This window comes from Oncorhynchus mykiss, chromosome 23 (assembly GCF_057628025.1).
Source record: "Oncorhynchus mykiss isolate SJ-2025 chromosome 23, ASM5762802v1, whole genome shotgun sequence".
Lineage (NCBI taxonomy): Eukaryota > Metazoa > Chordata > Actinopteri > Salmoniformes > Salmonidae > Oncorhynchus > Oncorhynchus mykiss.
The window spans coordinates 58,305,001-58,327,500 of NC_143044.1; the positions used below are offsets into that span (position 1 = coordinate 58,305,001).

The following is a 22,500-nucleotide window of genomic DNA, read 5'->3' on the forward strand; positions in this document are numbered from 1 at the left end:
ACAGGGAAATTGTGGTTGGCGGTAAAACTTTCCTTTACTTATCAATGGGGACGGTGGCTCACAAAATGATGAAGAAATAAGAGGGTAAAAAAGATTTGCGAGGAGAGCCTAGCCCATACATTTATCAGGGAAGGAGGAACATTATTTGTTAATTTCCCAACGCGGCCCCTACAGAGTGCTTCATCTTGTCTCATGTTCATCACCATGGTCCTTTCTGTTAGGAGGACAAGTCAAGCACATTTATTTATTTATTTATAAAAAAAATGTTGCAGCTGTTTCTCTCTAAGTAACACCATTTGTCTGGATCAGCGACACGACACCTCCTCCATCTCTCCCTTCCTCCACACTCTCCTTTTGCACTTCATAAGAATCTGACCAACGGCTGGGCTCTGTTGGCTTGATACTCTGTGGATTTGGGTTCTTCAGGACAGTAAGAGACTGGGATCTAGCATTGGCCAGAGGAGGGTTGATACAGGGACCACAAGCTTTTTCTTGTCAAGGTGAATCGATCCACTTCACTGCATCAAAAAACTGAGGAAATGTAGAAGAGAGGAGACAGACATTCATCATCCCAGAAAAGGGACAAAGGGGTCATCTCACCGCTTCACTCAATAAAAGAAGAATGGAGATGTGAAGTGTTCCGGGTCTTATCCAGCCTCCCTATTAGTCTTATCCAGGCTCTCTATTGGTCTTATCCAGGCTCCCTATTAGTCTTATCCAGGCTCTCTATTGGTCTTATCCAGGCTCTATTTGGTCTTATCCAGGCTCCCATCGTGCTGATCCAGCCTCCTATTTGGTCTTATCCAGGTCCCTCCATCAAGTCTTATCCAGGCTCTCTATTGGTCTTATCCAGGCTCCCTATTAGTCTTATCCAGGCTCTCTATTGGTCTTATCCCAGGCTCTCTATTGGTCTTATCCAGGCTCCCTATTGGTCTTATCCAGGCTCTCTATTTGGTCTTATCCAGGCTCTCTCTGTCTTATCCAGGCTCTCTATTGGTCTTATCCAGGCTCCCTGTTGGGTCTTATCCAGCCTCCTGTTGGTCTTATCCAGCCTCTTGATTAGTCTATCCAAGCCTCCTGTTGGTCTATCAGCCTCCCTGTTGGCTCTATCCAGCCTCCCTGTTGGTCTATCCAGCCTCCCTATTGGTCTTATCCAGCCTCCCTATTGGTCTTATCCATCCTCTCTATCTGGACAGGTCCAGGCCTCTCTATTGGTCTTATCCAGTCTCCCTATGGTCTTATCCAGCCTCCCTATTGGTCTTATCCAGCCTCCCTATTGACATATCCAGCCTCCCTATTGGTCATCCAGCCCTCCCTATTGTCTTATCCAGCCTCCCTATTGGTCTTATCCAGCCTCTCTATTAGTCTTATCCAGCCTCCCTATCTCGGGTCTTATCCAGCCTCCCTGTTCTGTTCTACCCAAAGCCTTCCTGTTGACTTTATCCAGCCTCTCTATTAGTCTTATCCAGCCTCCCTGTTGGTCTTATCCAGCCTCCCTGTTGGTCTTATCCAGCCCTCCCCTGTTGGTCTTATCCAAAGCCTCCCTATTCTGTCTTATCCAGCTCCTATTGGTCTTATCCATCCTCTCTCATCCGGACACAGGTCCAGGCCTCTCTATTGGCTTATCCAGTCTCCCTATTGGTCTTATCCAGCCTCCCTATGGCTCCCTACCCACTTTCCCCACTGACATATCCAGCTTCCCTATTGGACTTATCCAGCTTCCCTATTGGACTTATCCAGCCTCCCTATCTGGTCTTATCCAGCCTCCCTATTGGACTCATCCAGCTTCCCTATTGGACATATCCAGCTTCCCTATTGGACTTATCCAGCTTCCCTATTGGACTTATCCAGCTTCCCCATTGGACTTATCCAGCTTCCCATTGGACTTATCCAGCTTCCCTATTGGACTTATCCAGCCTCCCTAGTGGACTTATCCAGCTTCCCTATTGGACACAGTTCCAGACCTCTCTATGGACACAGGTCCAGGACTCTCTATTGGACGTAGGTCCAGGACTCTCTATGGACACAGGTCCAGGCTCTCTATTGGATACAGGTCCAGGCCTCTCTATTGGACTTATCCAGGCCCTCTATTGGCAGCAGGTCCAGGACTCTCTATTGGACTTATCCAGGACTCTCTATTGGACACAGGTCCAGGACTCTCATCTCGGACACAGGTCCAGGCCTCTCTATTGGACTAATCCCAGGCCTCATTGGACACAGGTCCAGGACTCTCTATTAGACTTATCCAGGCCTCTATTGGACACAGGTCCAGGACTCTGATTGGACTTATCCATGGTCCCACGCACAGAGAACCAGGACTCTCTATTGGACTTATCCATGACTCTCTATTGGACACAGGTCCAGGACTCTCTATTGGCAGCAGGTCCAGGCCTCTCTATTGGATGTCATCCAGGCCTCTATTGGAACAGCAGGTCCAGGGTCTCCATCGGACTTATCCAGGCCCTTATTGGACACAGGTCCAGGACTCTCTATTGGACTTATCCATGACTCTCATTGGAGCAGCACAGGTCCAGGACTCTCTATTGGACTTATCCATGACTCTCTATTGGACACAGGTCCAGGACTCTCTATTGGCAGGTCCAGGCCTCTCTATTGGACTTATCCAGGCCTCTATTGGACACAGGTCCAGGGACTCTCTATTGGACTTATCCAGGCCTCTATTGGCAGCAGCACAGGTCCAGGACTCTCTATTGGCACTTATCCACTACTTTATTGGACACAGGTCCAGGACTCTCTATTGGACTTATCCATGACTCTCTATTGGACACAGGTCCAGGACTCTCTATTGGACACAGGTCCAGGCCTCTCTATTGGACTTATCCAGGCCTCATCTGGACACAGGTCCAGGACTCTCTATTGGACTTATCCAGGCCTCTATTGGACACAGGTCCAGGACTCTATTGGACTTATCCATCTACTCTCTATTGGACACAGGTCCAGGTACTTCTATTGGACTTATCCATGACTCTCATTGGACACAGGTCCAGGACTCTCTATTGGACACAGGTCCAGGCCTCTCTATTGGACTTATCCAGGCCCTCATCAAGCACAGGTCCAGGCCTCTCATTGGACACAGGTCCAGGACTCTCTATTGGACAGCAGGTCCAGGCCTCTCTATTGGACTTATCCAGGCCTCTATTGGACACAGGTCCAGGACTCTCTATTGGACACAGGTCCAGGGACTCTATTTGGACAGGTCCATGTGACTCTCTATTGGACACAGGTCCAGGACTCTCTGATTGGACAGGTCCCAGGACTCTCTTTGGACACAGGTCCAGGACTCCCTATCAGACTTATCCAGGACTCTCTTCATTGGACACAGGTCCAGGGTCTCCATTGGACTTATCCATACTCTCTTATTGGACACAGGTCCATGACTCTCTATTGGACTTATCCATGACTCTCATTGGACACAGGTCCAGGACTCTCTATTGGCAAACACAGGTCCAGGACTCCCTATTTGGCATGAGTTCAAAGTAGTACACTATATATTGAATAGTGTATCCAGAAACTCCAGGTCTTTAGCAGCACTGTGGCACCTAGAACCAGACTTCCTCTGCCATGTTCATTTAAAATCCATTATCCCCAGGTCTGGGTTTCCCTTCCTGTCTTGTTATATGTTCATCATACCATTTCCTAAGGATTTATCCTGAAACTCTTTCTAATTATATTTATTAGCGCACTCACTCTCTCATTGATATCTAATTGGTCATTACAGTCTCATCCCAACGCTGCAACTTTGCCTACGGGCTTGGGAGAGGCGAAGGTCGAGAGCCTTGCGTCCTCCTTCTAATGGTGATCTTACCAAGCTGCACTGCTTCTTGCAAGCACTGCTCGCTTAACCAATGTGTCGGAGGAAACACGGTAAAGCTGGCGACCGGAGTCAGCCTGCAGGCGCCCGGCCCGCCACAGGAGTCGCTAGCACGACGGGAGTGTAAGTCCCTCCCCTAACCCGGACGACGCTGAGCCAATTGTGCGCTGCCTCATGGGTCTCCCGGTCACGCACCGGCTGTGACACAGCCCCAAGTCGACCCTGGTCTGTGAGTGACGCCTCAAGCACTGCAATGCACTTCTGCTCAACTCGGGAGGCCGCTCCTTCTTTTAAGCTGTGATAACAGGCATCGTTTCTGTTAACTTAGAAATTTTGAAGTAGTAAGATCTCACAACACAGGTCCTAGGACCCTGTTCCCAAACAGACAAACCCTGTTCCCAAACAACAAACCCTGTTCCCAAAACAACAAACCCTGTTCCCAAACAACAAACCCCGCTCCCAAACAACAAACCCCGCCCCCAAACAACAAAGCCTGTTCCCTAAGCAACAAACCCTGTTGCCAACAACAAACCCTGTGTCCCCAAAACAACAAACCCCGCTCCCAAACAACAAACCCCGCTCCCAAAACAGAAAGAAAACCCCGCTCCCAACAAAGCCTGTTGCCAAACAACAAACCCCACTCCCAACAACAATCTCGCTCCCAAACAACAAACCCCGCTCCCAAACAACAAACCCGTTGCCAAACAACAAAGCCTGTTCCCAAAACAACAAACCCTGCTCCCAAAACAACAAAGGTGAGGTGAGGTGGAGTAGGGTGGAGGTGAGGTGAGGTGGGAGTAGAGGGAGGGGTAGGGTGGGAGGTGAGGTGAATAGGGTGGAGAGAGGGAGGGGTAGGGTGGGAGGTGAGGTGATGTGGGAGTAGAGGGAGGGGTAGGGTGGGAGGTGAGGTGATGTGGAGTAGAGGGAGGTGAGGTGAGGTGGGAGTAGGTGGTGAGGGTGAGGTGGGAGTAGAGGAGGGGTAGGGTGGGAGGTGAGGTGATGTGGGGAGTAGAGGGAGGGGTAGGGTGGGAGGTGAGGTGAGGTGGGAGTAGAGGGAGGTGAGGTGAGGTGGGAGTAGAGGAGGGGTAGGATGGGAGGTGAGGTGAGGTGGGAGTAGAGGGAGGTGAGTAGGTGAGGTGGGAGTAGAGGGAGGGGTAGGGTGGGAGGTGAGGTGAGGTGGAGTAGAGGGAGGTGAGGTGGGAGTAGAGGAGGTGAGGTGGAAATAGTAGAGGGAGGTGAGGTGAGAGTAGAGGGAGGTGAGGTGGGAGAGAGGGAGGTGATGTGAGAGAGAGGGATGAGGTGAGGTGGGAGTAGAGGGAGGTGAGGTGAGGTGGGAGTAGAGGGAGGTGAGGTGGAGGAGGGAGGTGAGGTGAGAGTAGAGGGAGGTGAGGTGAGAGCAGAGGGAGGTGAGGTGGGAGTAGAGGGAGGTGAGGTGGAGTAGAGGGAGGTGAGGTGGGAGAGAGGGAGGGTGAGGAGAGAGGGAGGTGAGTTGAGGTGGGAAGTAGGGAGGTGAGGTGGAGTAGAGTGGGGTCAGAGTGAGGTGGGAGTAGATGGAGGTGAGGTGGGAGTAGAGGGAGGTGAGGTGGGAGTAGAGGAGGTGAGGTGGGAGTAGAGGGAGGTGAGCTGAGGTGGAGAGAGGGAAATATGAGGTGGGAGTAGAGGGAGGTGAGGTGGGAGTAGATGGAAGGTGAGGTGGGAGTAGTGGAGGTGAGGTGGAGTAGAGGGAGGTGAGGTGGGAGTAGGGAGGTGAGAGGTGGGAGTAGTGGGAGGTGAGGTGGGAGAGAAGAGGGAGGTGAGGTGAGGTGAGAGAGAGGGAGGTGAGGTGGGAGTAGAGGGAGGTGAGGTGGGAGTAGAGGGAGGTGAGCTGAGGTGGGAGTAGAGGGAGGTGAGGTGGGAGTAGAGGGCGGTGAGGTGGGAGTAGGGGAGGTGAGGTGGGAGTAGAGGGAGGTGAGGTGGGGAGTAGGGAGGTGAGGTGAGAGTAGAGGGAGGTGAGGTGGGAGTAGAGGGCGGTGAGGTGGAGTAGAGGGAGGTGAGGTGGGAGTAGAGGGAGGTGAGGTGAGGTGGGAGTAGAGGGAGGTGAGGTGGGAGTAGAGGGAGGTGAGGTGAGGTGGAGTAGAGGGCGGTGAGGTGGAGTAGAGGGAGGTGAGGTGGAGTAGAGGGCGGTGAGGTGGAGTAGAGGGCGGTGAGGTGGGAGAGAGGGAGGTGAGGTGAGGTGGAGTAGAGGGAGGTGAGGTGGGAGTAGAGGGCGGTGAGGTGGGAGTAGTGGGGAGGTGAGTAGCTGAGGTGGAGTAGAGGGAGGTGAGGTGGGAGTAGAGGGAGGTGAGGTGGGAGTAGAGGGAGGTGAGGTGGGAGTAGAGGGCGGTGAGGTGGGAGTAGAGGGAGGTGAGGTGGAGAGAGAGGAGGGTGAGGTGGGAGTAGAGGAGGTGAGGTGGGAGTAGAGGGCGGTGAGGTGGGAGTAGAGGGAGGAGGGTGAGGTGGGAGTAGAGGGCGGTGAGGTGGGAGTAGAGGGAGGTGAGGTGGGAGTAGAGGGCGGTGAGGGTGGAGAGAGGGCGGTGAGGTGGGAGTAGAGGGCGGTGAGGTGGGAGTAGAGGGAGGTGAGGTGGAGAGAGGGCGGTGAGGTGGAGAGTAGGGAGCTGAGGTGGGAGTAGAGGGAGGTGAGGTGGGAGTAGAGGGAGGTGAGGTGAGAGTAGAGGGAGGTGAGGTGGGAGTAGAGGGCGGTGAGGGTGAGAGTAGAGGGAGGTGAGGTGGGAGAGAGGGAGGTGAGGTGGGAGTAGAGGAAGGTGAGGTGGAGTAGAGGGCGGTGAGGTGGGAGTAGAGGGAGGTGAGGTGGGAGTAGAGGGGAGGTGAGGTGGAGAGAGGGAGGTGAGGTGGAGTAGAGTGAGGTGAGGTGGGAGTAGAGGGAGGTGAGGTGGGAGAGAGGGAGGTGAGGTGGGAGTAGAGGGAGGTGAGGTGGGAGTAGAGGGAGGTGAGGTGGGAGTAGAGGGAGGTGAGGTGGGAGTAGAGGGAGGTGAGGTGGGAGTAGAGGGAGAGCAGGAGGTGAGGTGGGAGTAGAGGGAGGTGAGGTGGGAGAGAGGGAGGTGAGGTGGGAGAGAGGGAGGTGAGGTGGAGTAGAGGGAGGTGAGGTGGGAGAGAGGGAGGTGAGGTGGGAGTAGAGGGCGGTGAGGGTGGAGTAGAGGGAGGTGATGTGAGAGTAGAGGGAATGAGGTGAGGTGGGAGAGAGGGCGGTGAGGTGGAAGAGGGAGGTGAGGTGGGAGTAGAGGGAGGTGAGCTGAGGTGGGAGTAGAGGGAGGTGAGGTGGGAGAGAGGGCGGTGAGGTGGGAGTAGATGGAGGTGAGGTGGGAGTAGAGGGAGGTGAGCTGAGGTGGGAGATAGGGAGGTGAGCTGAGGTGGGAGTAGAGGGAAGTGAGGTGGAGTAGAGGGCGGTGAGGGGGAGTAGAGGGAGGTGAGAGGGGGAGTAGAGAGGGAGGTGAGGTGGGAGTAGAGAGGGAGGTGAGGTGAGGTGGGAGTAGAGGGCGGTGAGGTGGAGAGAGGGAGGTGAGGTGGAGAGAGGGAGGTGAGGTGGGAGTAGAGGGAGGTGAGCTGAGGTGGGAGAGAGGGAGATGAGGTGGAGTAGAGGGCGGTGAGGTGGAGTAGTAGGGGAGGTGAGCTGAGGTGGAGAGAGGGAGGTGAGGTGGGAGTAGAGGGCGGTGAGGTGGGAGAGAGGGAGGTGAGGTGGGAGTAGAGGGAGGTGAGCTCAGTGGAGAGTAGGGAGGTGAGGTGGGAGTAGAGGGCGGTGAGGTGGGAGAGAGAGGGAGGTGAGGTGGGAGTAGAGGGAGGTGAGCTGAGGTGGGAGTAGAGGGAGGTGAGCTGAGGTGGGAGTAGAGGGAAGTGAGGTGGGAATAGAGGGCGGTGAGGTGGAGTAGAGGGAGGTGAGCTGAGGTGGGAGTAGAGGGAGGTGAGGTGGGAGAGATGGAGGTGAGGTGGGAGTAGAGGGAGGTGAGGTGGGAGTAGAGGGAGGTGAGGTGGGAGAGAGGGAGGTGAGGTGGAGTAGAGGGAGGTGAGGTGGGAGAGAGGGAGATGAAGTGGGAGTAGAGGGAGGTGAGGTGGGAGTAGAGGGAGGTGAGGTGGGAGAGAGGGAGGTGAGGTGGAGTAGAGGGAGGTGAGGTGGGAGTAGAGGGAGGTGAGGTGGGAGTAGAGGGAGGTGAGGTGGGAGTAGAGGGAGGTGAGGTGGGAGTAGAGGGAGGTGAGGTGGGAGAGAGGGAGGTGAGGTGGAGTAGAGGGAGGTGAGGTGGAGAGAGGGAGGTGAGGTGGGAGTAGAGGGAGGTGAGGTGGGAGTAGAGGGAGGTGAGGTGGGAGTAGAGGGAGGTGAGGTGGAGTAGAGGGAGGTGAGGTGGGAGTAGAGGGGAGGTGAGGTGGAGAGGGAGGTGAGGTGGGAGAATATGGTAGGTGAGGTGGGAGAGAGGGAGGTGAGGTGGGAGAGAGGGAGGTGAGGTGGGAGTAGAGGGAGGTGAGGTGGGAGTAGAGGGGAGGTGAGGTGGGAGTAGAGGGAGGTGAGGTGGGAGTAGAGGGAGGTGAGGTGGGAGTAGAGGGAGGTGAGGTGGGAGTAGAGGGAGGTGAGGTGGGAGTAGAGGGAGGTGGAGGTGGAGTAGAGGGGAGGTGAGGTGGGAGAGAGGGAGGTGAGGTGGGAGAGAGGGAGGTGAGGTGGGAGAGAGGGAGGTGAGGTGGAGTAGAGGGAGGTGAGGTGGGAGAGAGGGAGGTGAGGTGGGAGAGAGGGCGGTGAGGTGGAGAGAGGGCGGTGAGGTGGGAGTAGAGGGAGGTGAGGTGAGGTGGGAGTAGAGGGAGGTGAGGTGGGAGTAGAGGGAGGTGAGCTGAGGTGGGAGTAGAGGGAGGTGAGCTGAGGTGGGAGAGAGGGAAGTGAGGTGGGAGTAGAGGGCGGTGAGGTGGGAGTAGAGGAGGTGAGCTGAGGTGGGAGTAGAGGGAGGTGAGGTGGAGATGGAGGTGAGGTGGAGAGAGGGAGGTGAGGTGGGAGTAGAGGAGGTGAGGTGGAATAGAGGGAGGTGAGTGGGAGTAGAGGGAGGTGAGGTGGAGAGAGGGAGGTGAGGTGGGAGTAGAGAGGGAGGTGAGGTGGAGTAGAGGGAGGTGAGGTGGGAGTAGAGGGAGGTGAGGTGGGAGTAGAGGGAGGTGAGGTGAGGTGGGAGTAGAGGAGGTGAGGTGGGAGTAGAGGGAGGTGAGGACAGAAGGGTTACAGAGGGAGCGATAGTATTCCTCTCCTAATTAGTCTAAGAACATAACACCGTCTTGGTCAGAGAGACTGTGCTCTGTAAAGGGGATTTTTCATTTCATTGTTTGATGCCATGAAAATTATACGGTGAATGTGAAATCAGATGTATGAAACAAGTGGCAGCAATTGAGCATGACACCCCTCCCATTTCCCCTTTCCCCTCCCTCTCTCTCTCTCCTCTCTTCCCCATTTCCCCCTTCCCTCCCTCTCTCCCTCTCTCTCCCTCTCTCTCTTCTCTCTCTCTCTCCCCCTCCCCATTTCCCCTTTCCCTCTCTCTCTCTCTCTCTCTCTCTCTCTCTCTCTCTCCCCCTCCCCATTTCCCCTTTCCCTCCCCCTCTCTCTCTCTCTCTCTCTCTTCTCTCTCTCTCTCTCTCTCTCTCTCTCTCTCTCTCTCTCTCTCTCCCCCCTCCCCATTCCCCCTTTCCTCCCTCTCTTCACCTCCCTCTCTTCACCGCTACAATTTCCCTTTCCCTCCCTCTAATCTCTCTCTCTCTCTCTCTCTCTCTCTCTCTCTCTCTCTCTCTCTCTCCCCCTCCCCCATTCCCCCTGTCCCTCACTCTCCCCCCATCTCTTCCCCATCTACAATTTCCCCTCTCCCCCCCCCCCCCCCCCCCCCCCCCCCTCTATTTAAAGTAGAGAAAATAGGACTTCAGTATGATTAGGGTATATTTATCTCACCTCTTTGCTATTTTGAATGACTTTATAATGCCTCTTTAAATAGGTTGTCCTTGCTATGTCAGGAGCGCTAGTCCTGCTCTGCTCGGCTAGTCAAAGACAGGATGGATGATAGCTATGTCAGGAGCGCTGGTCCTGCTCTGCTCGGCTAGTCAAAGACAGGATGGATGATAGCTATGTCAGGAGCGCTGGTCCTGCTCTGCTCGGCTAGTCAAAGACAGGATGGATGATAGCTATGTCAGGAGCGCTAGTCCTGCTCTGCTCGGCTAGTCAAAGACAGGATGGATGATAGCTATGTCAGGAGCGCTGGTCCTGCTCTGCTCGGCTAGTCAAAGACAGGATGGATGATAGCTATGTCAGGAGCGCTGGTCCTGCTCTGCTCGGCTAGTCAAAGACAGGATGGATGATAGCTATGTCAGGAGCGCTGGTCCTGCTCTGCTCGGCTAGTCAAAGACAGGATGGATGATAGCTATGTCAGGAGCGCTAGTCCTGCTCTGCTCGGCTAGTCAAAGACAGGATGGATGATAGCTATGTCAGGAGCGCTGGTCCTGCTCTGCTCGGCTAGTCAAAGACAGGATGGATGATAGCTATGTCAGGAGCGCTGGTCCTGCTCTGCTCGGCTAGTCAAAGACAGGATGGATGATAGATGTGTCAGGAGCGCTGGTCCTGCTCTGCTCGGCTAGTCAAAGACAGGATGGATGATAGCTATGTCAGGAGCGCTGGTCCTGCTCTGCTCGGCTAGTCAAAGACAGGATGGATGATAGCTATGTCAGGAGCGCTGGTCCTGCTCTGCTCGGCTAGTCAAAGACAGGATGGATGATAGCTATGTCAGGAGCGCTGGTCCTGCTCTGCTCGGCTAGTCAAAGACAGGATGGATGATAGCTATGTCAGGAGCGCTGGTCCTGCTCTGCTCGGCTAGTCAAAGACAGGATGGATGATAGATGTGTCAGGAGCGCTGGTCCTGCTCTGCTCGGCTAGTCAAAGACAGGATGGATGATAGATGTGTCAGGAGCGCTGGTCCTGCTCTGCTCGGCTAGTCAAAGACAGGATGGATGATAGCTATGTCAGGAGCGCTGGTCCTGCTCTGCTCGGCTAGTCAAAGACAGGATGGATGATAGATGTGTCAGGAGCGCTGGTCCTGCTCTGCTCGGCTAGTCAAAGACAGGATGGATGATAGCTATGTCAGGAGCGCTGGTCCTGCTCTGCTCGGCTAGTCAAAGACAGGATGGATGATAGCTATGTCAGGAGCGCTGGTCCTGCTCTGCTCGGCTAGTCAAAGACAGGATGGATGATAGCTATGTCAGGAGCGCTGGTCCTGCTCTGCTCGGCTAGTCAAAGACAGGATGGATGATAGCTATGTCAGGAGCGCTGGTCCTGCTCTGCTCGGCTAGTCAAAGACAGGATGGATGATAGCTATGTCAGGAGCGCTGGTCCTGCTCTGCTCGGCTAGTCAAAGACAGGATGGATGATAGATGTGTCAGGAGCGCTGGTCCTGCTCTGCTCGGCTAGTCAAAGACAGGATGGATGATAGCTATGTCAGGAGCGCTGGTCCTGCTCTGCTCGGCTAGTCAAAGACAGGATGGATGATAGCTATGTCAGGAGCGCTGGTCCTGCTCTGCTCGGCTAGTCAAAGACAGGATGGATGATAGCTATGTCAGGAGCGCTGGTCCTGCTCTGCTCGGCTAGTCAAAGACAGGATGGATGATAGATGTGGGGTTTAGCCTCTCCTCTTCCCAGGTCTCGGGTCCTACCATACACTCATTGGGTCTGTCAAGAAACGGCACCACTCTTCCCTATATAGTACACTACTTTTGACCAGGGCCCTATGTGGGGAATAGGGCCCCGTTCAGAACAGAGACAGCATCTGTGATTGGAAGCCAAATGTTTTGAGAAATTAATGAGAAAGAAGCAGCAAAGTATTGACTACGAGAGGAAGACGCAACTCATCCTAAATGAGGAAAACGCAACTCATGCTAAATGAGGAAAACGCAACTCATCCTAAATGAGGAAAACGCAACTCATCCTAAATGAGGAAAACGCAACTCATCCTAAATGAGGAAAACACAACTCATCCTAAATGAGGAAAACGCAACTCATCCTAAATGAGGAAGACACAACTCATCCTAAATGAGGAAAACACAACTCATCCTAAATGAGGAAGACACAACTCATCCTAAATGAGGAAAACACAACTCATCCTAAATGAGGAAAACGCAACTCATCCTAAATGAGAAAAACGCAACTCATCCTAAATGAGGAAAACACAACTCATCCTAAATGAGGAAAACACAACTCATCCTAAATGAGGAAAACACAACTCATCCTAAATGAGGAAAACACAACTCATCCTAAATGAGGAAAACGCAACTCATCCTAAATGAGAGGAAAACACAACTCATCCTAAATGAGGAAGACACAACTCATCCTAAATGAGGAAAACGCAACTCATCCTAAATGAGAGGAAAACACAACTCATCCTAAATGAGAGGAAAACGCAACTCATCCTATAAATGAGGAAAACACAACTCATCCTAAATGAGAGGAAATCACAACTCATCCTAAATGAGGAAAACACAACTCATCCTAAATGAGGAAAACACAACTCATCCTAAATGAGGAAAACACAACTCATCCTAAATGAGGAAAACACAACTCATCCTAAATGAGGAAAACGCAATTCATCCTAAATGAGGAAAACACAACTCATCCTAAATGAGGAAAACACAACTCATCCTAAATGAGGAAAACGCAATTCATCCTAAATGAGGAAAACGCAACTCATCCTAAATGAGGAAAACACAACTCATCCTAAATGAGGAAAACACAACTCATCCTAAATGAGAGGAAAACGCAACTCATCCTAAATGAGGAAAACACAACTCATCCTAAATGAGGAAAACGCAATTCATCCTAAATGAGGAAAACGCAACTCATCCTAAATGAGGAAAAGACAACTCATCCTAAATGAGGAAAACACAACTCATCCTAAATGAGGAAAACGCAACTCATCCTAAATGAGGAAAAGACAACTCATCCTAAATGAGGAAAACACAACTCATCCTACATGAGGAAAACGCAACTCATCCTACATGAGGAAAAGACAACTCATCCTACATGAGGAAAAGACAACTCATCCTACATGAGGAAAACGCAACTCATCCTACATGAGGAAAACACAACTCATCCTAAATGAGGAAAACGCAGCAATAATTTAGCCGCCCATCGATTGATTTTATTTTGCAGCTGGCCTGTCCTTGTATTGATCTTCATTTTACAATATTAATTTGCACCTGCGATCGGCTGCGAGAGGAAACCAATTTGATTTGAAATCAGTGGGTTGGCTGTTAACCTGAGACTGGTCCTTCTACAGCCTCCATCGATGTGGTTCACTAAGTACCGTTGGGCGAGTGGTGGGGGTTTGAGGTTGGGGGCTGGGGGCTGTTTTATTCTGCCTTTTAACAGAAATAGACTTGAAATGTAATTTCTGACAGAGTAGTATTAAACATAACAGTGGGAGCACCACCATCTCTCGAGTTGAGTGTCCATCTCCTCAGCCGGCCTGTCTGTGCACGGCGCTTTAACCCTGGCAGGAACAATCTCCTTTCTGCCTGTCTGGAAATCAGCCCTCACTCTCCTCCTCCTCCCAATCCTCCTCCTCCTCCTCCTCCTCCTCCTTCTTCTCCTCCTCCTCCTCCTCCTCCTCCTCCTCCTCCTCCTCCTCCTCTTCTCTCTCTCATCATAATACCTGTATGGGTTCAAAGTTCATGAAATTTCTATGAGCATTGATCTGTCGCATATTGATTTTTAAATGTTTTATACGTCTGCTAGATCTTTTGAAGTTTTAATTTGCTGGAGCGTCTTATTTTCTCAGAGAGTTACCACCGGTGTCGGACTGTATATATTATATATGACGTATAGACTGTAACGCTCTGTGAAAAGGGGTCCAAATTCAAACTACTGTAGTTGAACTAGATATTGTAGTAATAGTGTAGTATATATAAATGTTCAACAATTATTGGCCTTCTATTTCTCAAACTCTCGATGATGTTAAATATCTTTTTTTGGGGGGGGGGACGTTTCTGTTTCCTGTGTTAAAAGCTTCATGTAGATCAGTAGAAATCAGTCGAGGTTCTTGACTGTTCAATCCTTTCGTCCCGGCAGTCTGTTTCACCTGGTCATGTTCACCTAGTTACCTGTCCCTGGAACATGTCATATCTTCAAGGTGATATAATTGGCGTTTGGCTGTTTTCTATCCTCTGATCCGCCGGGTTAATGTGTAAACGACTTGTCAGCAAATAGCACTTTGTCACTGAAATCACCAACACCCCCTCCAGGGGAATGACTTCAGTGGAGAAATTTGATTTTACTTTATTTCATTCTTTTTTTTTTACAATCTGTAGTGGAGTGTCAGTAGCCTGGGGGAGTATAGTACAGACCTGAGGGACATCCCCCCCCCCCCCCCCCCCCCCCCCGGTTCACAGTAACAGCAGCCTCCCTGGCAGAGATAGGGGAGTATAGTACAGGCCTGAGGGACATTTTCTGTTCTCTTCCCCCCTACAGACCTGAGGGACATTTTCTGCCCCCCCCCTGTTCACAGTGACAGCAGCCTCCCTGGCAGAGATAGGAGAGTATAGTACAGACCTGAGGGACACCCCCCCCCCCCCCCCCCCCCCCGGTTCACAGTAACAGCAGCCTCCCTGGCAGAGATAGGAGAGTATAGTACAGACCTGAGGGACACCTCCCCCCCCCCCCCCGGTTCACAGTAACAGCAGCCTCTCTGCTACGTCTCAGTCGGACTCGACAATAACAAATGCCTCTCCGGTTGGCATGGTGTTGTGTGTATGGTGTTGTATTTCTAGGGCCTGCTCACAGAAACAGTCATTAAGATGGTGGTCTGTTTTCAGCGAGGACAAAACTAACTGAATTGTTACCAACGCATGATTGGGAAGTAGCAGGAAGATGAACATTATTACAATGAAAATGGAACTCATTTATAGCCTGAACCCAGGCAGCTGGCGGGAGCAGACCAAGGGTGTGTCCCAAATGACATCATATTCCCTGTGGGCCCTGGTCAAAACTAGGGCACTACGTAGGGAATAGGGCGCCGTTATGGGATGCATTCCAAATGAATTCCCTTCCTGTTTTTATTAAGGAGTCAGATTATTCAGTCAGGAGGAAGACATGAGAGTAAATTACCCCAGCTGTTCCTTCTCTTCTCCCTCTCTCTCTCCTCTCTCTTCTCCCTCTCTCTCTCTCTTTCTCTCTCTCCTCTCTTCTCCCTCTCTCTCTCTCTCTCTCTCTCCTCTCTCTTCTCCCTCCCTCTCTCTTCTCCCTCTCTCTTCTTCCTCTCTCTCTCTCTCTCCTCTCTCTTATCCCTCTCTTCTCCCTTTCTATCTCTCCTCTCCCTCTCTCCTCCCTCTCTCTCCTCTCTTCTCCCTCCCTCTCTCTTCTCCCTCTCTCTTCTTCCTCTCTCTCTCTCTCTCTTATCCCTCTCATCTCCCTCTCGCCTCTCTTCTCCCTTTCTCTTCTCCCTCTCTCTTCTCCCTCTTTTCTCCCTCTCTCTTCTCCCTTTCTCTTCTCCCTCTCTCTTCCCCCTCTCTATTCTCCCTCTCTCATCTCCCTCTCTCTTCCCTCTCTCTCTTTTCCCTCTCTTCTCCCTCTCTCTTTTCCCTCTCTCTTCCCTCTCTCTTCTCCCTCTCTCTTCCCCCTCTCTCATCTCCCTCTATCTTCCCCTTCTCTCTCTCTCTTCTCCCTCTCTCTTCTCCCTCTCTCTTTTCCCTCTCTTCTCCCTCTCTCTTTTCCCTCTCTCTTCCCTCTCTCTTCCCCCTCTCTCTTCCCCCTCTCTCTTCTCCCTCTCTCTTCTCCCTCTCTCTTCTCCCTCTCTCTTTTCCCTCTCTCTTTCCCTCTCTCTTCTCCCTCTCTCTTTTCCCTCTCTCTTTTCCCTCTCTCTTCTCCCTCTCTCTTTTCCCTCTCTTCTCCCTCTCCATCCCTCCTTCAGAACCCACTGTAAAACAATGTGCTTCTGGTGTTAAAAGACACTTCCCGTCCATGTTTTGGTTTCTCAGTGTGTGTGTGTGTGTGTGTGTGTGTGTGTGTGTGTGTGTGTGTGTGTGTGTGTGTGTGTGTGTGTGTGTATTTTACTGTACTTGTGAGTACCGGAAGTCTTCACAACAATAGTAAACCACTTAAAACTCAGAAGTGATGACATTTTGACGGTCCTCACTTGTAAGAAGGTTATTTTAGGCTCTGGATTAAGGTTATAATCAGGGTTGGAGTTAGGGGTTAAGGTTATTATCAGGGTTGGAGTTAGGGGTTAAGGGTTAGGGATGGAGTTAGGGGTTATGGTTATAATCAGGGTTGGAGTTAGGGGTTAAGGCTAGGGTTAGGGTTGGAGTTAGGGGTTAAGATTATAATCAGGGTTGGAGTTAGGGGTTAAGGTTATAATCAGGGTTGGAGTTAGGGGTTAAGGGTTAGGGTTGGAGTTAGGGGTTAAGGTTATAATCAGGGTTGGAGTTAGGGGTTAGGGTTAGGGTTGGAGTTAGGGGTTAGGGGTTAAGGCTAGGGTTAGGGTTGGAGTTAGCGGTTAAGGCTAGGGTCAGGGTTGGAGTTAGCGGTTAAGGTTATAATCAGGGTTGGAGTTAGGGGTTAAGGTTATAATCAGGGTTGGAGTTAGGGGTTAAGGCTAGGGTTAGGGTTGGAGTTAGGGGTTAAGGCTAGGGTTAGGGTTGGAGTTAGGGGTTAAGTCTAGGGTTAGGGTTGGAGTTAGGGGTTAAGGCTAGGGTTAGGGTTGGAGTTAGAGGTTAAGGCTAGGGTTAGGGTTGGAGTTAGGGGTTAAGGCTATGGTTAGGGTTGGAGTTAGGGTTTAAGGCTAGGGTTAGGGTTGGAGTTAGGGGTTAAGGGTTAGGGTTGGAGTTAGGGGTTAAGGCTAGGGTTAGGGTTGGAGTTAGGGGTTAAGGTTGTAATCAGGGGTTAAGGTTATAATCAGGGTTGGAGTTAGGGGTGAAGGTTATAATCAGGGTTGGAGTTAGGGGTTAAGGCTAGGGTTAGGGTTGGAGTTAGGGGTTAAGGGTTAGGGTTGGAGTTAGGGGTTAGGGGTTAAGGCTAGGGTTAGGGTTCGAGTTAGGGGTTAAGGCTAGGGTCAGGGTTGGAGTTAGGGGTTAAGGCTAGGGTTAGGGTTGGAGTTAGGGTTTAAGGCTAGGGTTAGGGTTGGAGTTAGGGTTTAAGGCTAGGGTTAGGGTTGGAGTTAGGGGTTAAGGGTTAGGGTTGGAGTTAGGGGTTAAGGCTAGGGTCAGGGTTGGAGTTAGGGGTTAAGGTTATAATCAGGGTTGGAGTTAGGGGTTAAGGCTAGGGTTAGGGTTGGAGTTAGGGGTTAGGGGTTAAGGCTAGGGTTAGGGTTGGAGTTAGGGGTTAAGGCTAGGGTTAGGGTTGGAGTTAGGGGTTAAGGCTAGGGTTAGGGTTAGAGTTAGGGGTTAAGGCTAGGGTTAGGGTTGGAGTTAGGTGTTAGGGGTTAAGGCTAGGGTTAGGGTTGGAGTTAGGGGTTAAGGCTAGGGTTAGGGTTGGAGTTAGGGGTTAGGGGTTAAGGCTAGGGTTAGGGTTGGAGTTAGGGGTTAAGGCTAGGGTTAGGGTTGGAGTTAGGGGTTAAGGCTAGGGTTAGGGTTGGAGTTAGGGGTTAGGGGTTAAGGCTAGGGTTAGGGTTGGAGTTAGGGGTTAAGGCTAGGGTTAGGGTTGGAGTTAGGGGTTAAGGCTAGGGTTAGGGTTGGAGTTAGGGGTTAAGGCTAGGGTTAGGGTTGGAGTTAGAGGTTAAGGCTAGGGTTAGGGTTGGAGTTAGGGGTTAAGGGTTAGGGTTGGAGTTAGGGGTTAAGGCTAGGGTTAGGGTTGGAGTTAGGGGTTTAGGCTAGGGTTAGGGTTGGAGTTAGGGGTTAAGGGTTAGGGTTGGAGTTAGGGGTTAAGGCTAGGGTTAGGGTTGGAGTTAGAGGTTAAGGCTAGGGTTAGGGTTGGAGTTAGGGGTTAAGGGTTAGGGTTGGAGTTAGGGGTTAAGGCTAGATTTAGGGTTAGGGAAAATAGGATTTTGAATGTTAATCAATTGTTGGTCTTCAAAATGTCCTCACAAGTATGCTAAGACATAGCATACAGGTTAATAATGGCTGTCATGTGATCTGATAGGAGGTTAACAGTGGCTGTTGTCATGTGATCTGATAGGAGGTTAACAATGGCTGTTATCATGTGATCTGATAGGAGGTTAACAGTGGCTGTTGTCATGTGATCTGATAGGAGGTTAACAGTGGCTGTTGTCATGTGATCTGATAGGAGGTCAACAGTGGCTGTTGTCATGTGATCTGATAGGAGGTTAACAGTGGCTGTTGTCATGTGATCTGATAGGAGGTTAACAGTGGCTGTTGTCATGTGATCTGATAGGAGGTTAACAATGGCTGTTATCATGTGATCTGATAGGAGGTTAACAGTGGCTGTTGTCATGTGATCTGATAGGAGGTTAACAGTGGCTGTTGTCATGTGATCTGATAGGAGGTCAACAGTGGCTGTTGTCATGTGATCTGATAGGAGGTTAACAGTGGCTGTTGTCATGTGATCTGATAGGAGATTAACAGTGGCTGTTGTCATGTGATCTGATAGGAGGTTAACAGTGGCTGTTGTCATGTGATCTGATAGGTGTTTAACAGTGGCTGTTGTCATGTGATCTGATAGGAGGTTAACAATGGCTGTTATCATGTGATCTGATAGGAGGTTAACAGTGGCTGTTGTCATGTGATCTGATAGGAGTTTAACAGTGGCTGTTGTCATGTGATCTGATAGGAGGTTAACAGTGGCTGTTGTCATGTGATCTGATAGGAGGTTAACAGTGGCTGTTGTCATGTGATCTGATAGGAGGTCAACAGTGGCTGTTGTCATGTGATCTGATAGGTTAACAGTGGCTGTTGTCATGTGATCTGATAGGAGGTTAACAGTGGCTGTTGTCATGTGATCTGATAGGAGGTCAACAGTGGCTGTTGTCATGTGATCTGATAGGAGGTTAACAGTGGCTGTTGTCATGTGATCTGATAGGAGGTTAACAGTGGCTGTTGTCATGTGATCTGATAGGAGGTTAACAGTGGCTGTTGTCATGTGATCTGATAGGAGGTTAACAGTGGCTGTTGTCATGTGATCTGATAGGAGGTCAACAGTGGCTGTTGTCATGTGATCTGATAGGAGGTTAACAGTGGCTGTTGTCAAGTGATCTGATAGGAGTTTAACAGTGGCTGTTGTCATGTGATCTGATAGGAGTTTAACAGTGGCTGTTGTCATGTGATCTGATAGGAGGTTAACAGTGGCTGTTGTCATGTGATCTGATAGGTTAACAGTGGCTGTTATCATGTGATCTGATAGGAGGTTAACAGTGGCTGTTGTCATGTGATCTGATAGGAGGTCAACAGTGGCTGTTGTCATGTGATCTGATAGGAGGTTAACAGTGGCTGTTGTCAAGTGATCTGATAGGAGTTTAACAGTGGCTGTTGTCATGTGATCTGATAGGAGTTTAACAGTGGCTGTTGTCATGTGATCTGATAGGAGGTTAACAGTGGCTGTTGTCATGTGATCTGATAGGTTAACAGTGGCTGTTATCATGTGATCTGATAGGAGGTTAACAGTGGCTGTTGTCATGTGATCTGATAGGAGGTCAACAGTGGCTGTTGTCATGTGATCTGATAGGAGGTTAACAGTGGCTGTTGTCAAGTGATCTGATAGGAGTTTAACAGTGGCTGTTGTCATGTGATCTGATAGGAGTTTAACAGTGGCTGTTGTCATGTGATCTGATAGGAGGTTAACAGTGGCTGTTGTCATGTGATCTGATAGGTTAACAGTGGCTGTTATCATGTGATCTGATAGGAGGTTAACAGTGGCTGTTGTCATGTGATCTGGGGGTGTGGGTGCTGTTGTCATGTGATCTGGGGGTGTGGGTGCTGTTGTCATGTGATCTGGGGGTGTGGGTGCTGTTGTCATGTGATCTGGGGGTGTGGGTGCTGTTGTCATGTGATCTGGGGGAGTGGGTGCTGTTGTCATGTGATCTGGGGGTGTGGGTGCTGTTGTCATGTGATCTGGGGGAGTGGGTGCTGTTGTCATGTGATCTGGGGGTGTGGGTGCTGTTGTCATGTGATCTGGGGGTGTGGGTGCTGTTGTCATGTGATCTGGGGGTGTGGGTGCTGTTGTCATGTGATCTGGGGGTGTGGGTGCTGTTGTCATGTGATCTGGGGGTGTGGGTGCTGTTGTCATGTGATCTGGGGGAGTGGGTGCTGTTGTCATGTGATCTGGGGGTGTGGGTGCTGTGTTTTCTATTGTGTTGTTATTATACCATAGTTCTCATATAACCAAAATAAAGACTTGTCTCTGCCAAGCATCTAATATTGTACAGGGTGTCACCCTACTGAAGAATGTTGTTTCAGTGAGAACAAGGGCAAAGCTTTCCATCATTTAAACATACACACACACACACACACACGCACACGCACACGCACACGCACACGCACACACACACACACACACACACACACACACACACACACACACACACACACACACAGAGAGATACACCACGTGCAGCAATCACCTAAGCAATGTGTTTTCTGTAAGGATCCAGAGTCTCCTCTACATCCCTTGATCTAAATCAGGTCTGATGAAGCTAATTACCATAAGGATCCAGAGTCTCCCCTACATCTGATCTAAATCAGGTCTGATGCAGCTAATTACCATAAGGATCCAGAGTCTCCTCTACATCTGATCTAAATCAGGTCTGATGAAGCTAATTACCATAAGGATCCAGAGTCTCCTCTACATCTGATCTAAATCAGGTCTGATGAAGCTAATTACCATAAGGATCCCAAACTGACCCCAGTCAGTACCTCACTTTACATTCACCTGCAGCAGGAGAAGGTGTGTGTGTGTGTGTGCCAGCGAGTGCATGCCTGCGTGTGCCTAGGTCTCGTGTTCCCTCCCTCCCCGTCTCTCCTCTTCTTCTTGTCCCTGTCGTTTACCGATCAGGATAAAGGCAGAGCATCTGAGCTCATTACCAAACAAATACCCCACCCCCTCATGAAAGACCTGCATCGTTCATCACAGGCCTTAAACAGACATGAGCTTGGTTTGATTTAACGCTAAGCCTTAGCTGAGGACATGGCCTGGTCTGGAACACAGAGAACAGGAAGAGCAAACGAACAACACTATGATGGGACATATCTAACACAGGACTAGATAGGAGCCAGACAACACTATGATATCTAACACTAGATAGGAGCCAGACAACACTATGATATCTAACACTAGATAGGAGCCAGACAACACTATGATATCTAACACTAGATAGGAGCCAGACAACACTATGATATCTAACACTAAATAGGAGCCAGACAACACTATGATATCTAACACTAGATAGGAGCCAGACAACACTATGATATCTAACACTAGATAGGAGCCAGACAACACTATGATATCTAACACTAGATAGGAGCCAGACAACACTATGATATCTAACACTAGATAGGAGCCAGACAGCACTATGATATCTAACACTAGATAGGAGCCAGACAACACTATGATATCTAACACTAAATAGGAGCCAGACAACACTATGATATCTAACACTAGATAGGAGCCAGACAACACTATGATATCTAACACTAAATAGGAGCCAGACAACACTATGATATCTAACACTAGATAGGAGCCAGACAACACTATGATATCTAACACTAAATAGGAGCCAGACAACACTATGATATCTAACACTAAATAGGAGCCAGACAACACTATGATATCTAACACTAGATAGGAGCCAGACAACACTATGATATCTAACACTAGATAGGAGTCAGACAACACTATGATATCTAACACTAGATAGGAGCCAGACAACACTATGATATCTAACACTAGTTAGGAGCCAGACAACACTATGATATCTAACACTAAATAGGAGTCAGACAACACTATGATATCTAACACTAGATAGGAGTCAGACAACACTATGATATCTAACACTAGATAGGAGTCAGACAACACTATGATATCTAACACTAGATAGGAGCCAGACAACACTATGATATCTAACACTAGATAGGAGCCAGACAACACTATGATATCTAACACTAGTTAGGAGCCAGACAACACTATGATATCTAACACTAAATAGGAGTCAGACAACACTATGATATCTAACACTAGATAGGAGTCAGACAACACTATGATATCTAACACTAGATAGGAGTCAGACAACACTATGATATCTAACACTAGATAGGAGTCAGACAACACTATGATATCTAACACTAGATAGGAGCCAGACAACACTATGATATCTAACACTAGATAGGAGCCAGACAACACTATGATATCTAACACTAGTTAGGAGCCAGACAACACTATGATATCTAACACTAAATAGGAGTCAGACAACACTATGATATCTAACACTAGATAGGAGTCAGACAACACTATGATATCTAACACTAGATAGGAGTCAGACAACACTATGATATCTAACACTAGATAGGAGCCAGACAACACTATGATATCTAACACTAGATAGGAGTCAGACAACACTATGATATCTAACACTAGATAGGAGTCAGACAACACTATGATATCTAACACTAGATAGGAGCCAGACAACACTATGATATCTAACACTAGTTAGGTGCCAGACAGAAGTCATGCCAGACACCAACAGTCCAGACAGCCATATGTA

At 50.0% G+C, this 22,500-nt stretch overlaps 1 protein-coding gene across 18 annotated transcripts in view; it reads left to right on the forward strand.

The window, feature by feature from the left end:
* The window catches only part of LOC110531625 (transcription factor COE3), a 222,514-nt gene that overhangs the window by 163,369 nt on the left and 36,645 nt on the right, over positions 1 to 22,500 (forward strand). The gene's annotated exons all lie outside the window — the stretch shown is intronic.